This window comes from Nansenia antarctica, assembly GCF_963989245.1.
Source record: "Nansenia antarctica genome assembly, chromosome: 15".
Taxonomy (NCBI): domain Eukaryota; kingdom Metazoa; phylum Chordata; class Actinopteri; order Argentiniformes; family Microstomatidae; genus Nansenia; species Nansenia antarctica.
Window position 1 is genome coordinate 27,313,672 of NC_137685.1, and position 2,067 is coordinate 27,315,738.

The following is a 2,067-nucleotide window of genomic DNA, read 5'->3' on the forward strand; positions in this document are numbered from 1 at the left end:
GCAGTGGTCCCACAAGGTCGACGTTGACGTGGTCGAACCTCCTCTCAGGAACAGTGAAGGGCTCAAAAGGGGCTCTGGTATGGCGGTGTACTTTGGCGCGTTGACAGGCCACGCACGTGTCGACCCAGCCCCTTACCTCCTTCTTGAGTCCCTGCCATACGAACTTCTCAGAAACTAATTTCACTGATGGTTTCCTGCCGGGGTGGGAGAGGTTGTGTACAGCCTCAAAAACGGGCCGGCGCCAGTTCACAGGGACTAGCGGCCGCGGCTGGCCCGTAGAGAAGTCGCACAGCAGTTTTGCGCCTGAGTCACCGACTGCGACATCCTCCAAGCGTAGACTTGTGTCCGCGTTCTTGAGGGTCTGGACCCCGTGATCGGAGGCCTGGTCCGCACTCATGCGGAGGTAGTCGAGACCCAGTTGAACAGCCCCGACGACCGCTCTGGAGAGACAGTCCGCGACCACGTTGGACTTGCCAGCGATGTGTTGGATGTCCGTGGTGTACTCAGATATGTACGAGAGCTGGCGTTGCTGGCGGGCAGACCAAGGCTTGGCCACCTTGGACATGGAGAACGTGAGGGGTTTGTGATCCACGAACGCCGTTAACTCACGGCCTTCCAGCAGGAACCGGAAGTGGCGGACTGCCAAAAAGAGGCCCAGGAGCTCCCTGTCGAACGCGCTGTATTTGCGCTCTCTGGGCGTCAACTGACGGCTGAAAAAGGCGAGCGGCTGCCAGGCGCCTGCGACCCATTGTTCGTGCACCGCGCCGACGGCGTAGTCCGACGCATCGGTGGTGATGGCAATAGGGGCCTTGGGTGACGGGTGGGCCAACATGGCGGCCTGGCTTAGGGCGGTCTTGGTGGCAATGAAGGCGGCTTCCCTCTCGGCCGTCCAGTCGATGGCCTGGTTCGGGGATTTGTCCTTCATAGCCTCGTACAGCGGGTGCATGGTGTGGGCTGCACGGTGAATGAACCGGTGATAAAAAGTCACCATTCCGAGAAACTCTCGGAGTGCTCGAGCTGTGTATGGGCGGGGGAAGGCGGAAACGGCCTCCACCTTCGATGGGAGGGGGGCGGCCCCATCTTTGTTGATGAGATGCCCAAGGAATTGGATGGAGGGTAACCCGAACAGACACTTCGCCGGGTTAATGATCAGGCCATGTTGGCTGAGCCTCTTGAAGAGGTCTCGGAGATGTGCCAGGTGCTCTTCCTCCGAGGAGCTGGCAACGAGGATGTCGTCCAAATAGACGAATAGGAATGGCATGTCTCTGAGCGTCGAATCCATTAGCCGCTGAAAGGACTGGGCTGCATTCTTAAGTCCAAACGGCATGCGGAGGAATTCGAATAGCCCGAACGGCGTGATCACCGCCGTTTTGGGAATGTCTGAAGGGAGCACGGGGACTTGGTGGTAGCCACGCACTAGGTCCACCTTTGAGAAAACCAGCTTACCCGCCAGATGCGCAGAGAAGTCCTGAATGTGGGGGACTGGGTAGCGGTCGGGTGTCGTAGCGTCGTTGAGGCGGCGGTAGTCGCCACACGGTCGCCACCCGCCGTCTGGTTTCGGCACGATGTGTAGCTGTGAGGCCCACGGGCTGTCTGAGCGGCGGATGATACCAAGGCGCTCCATGTTGGCGAACTCAGACTTAGCGACTGCTAGCCTGTCGGGGTTGAGCCGCCGGGCCCTAGCGTAGATGGGGGCGCCCTTGGTCTCAATGTGGTGCTCCACCCCATGTTTGGTAGTGGTGGCGGAAAATGTGGGCTGTGTCAAGCTGGGGAACTCGCTGAGCAGGTGCTGATAGTTGTCACCCTCTGAGAGTGAGCTGGAGAGCCCGCCGTACGTCGCCTCACTGCGGACACATGCAAGTGAGGAGAATGTCAGTGCGTACACCAGGCGGTTGTTCTTGACGTCCACGAGCAGTCCGTGAGCGCATAGGAAATCTGCACCGAGGAGGGGGAAAGAGATGTCGGCCGTGCCGAAGTCCCATGTAAACCGCTGACCCCCGAAACATAGGTCTACAGCTTTCGTGCCATAGGTGCGGATGGGGGTGTCGTTAGCGGACTTTAAATGTG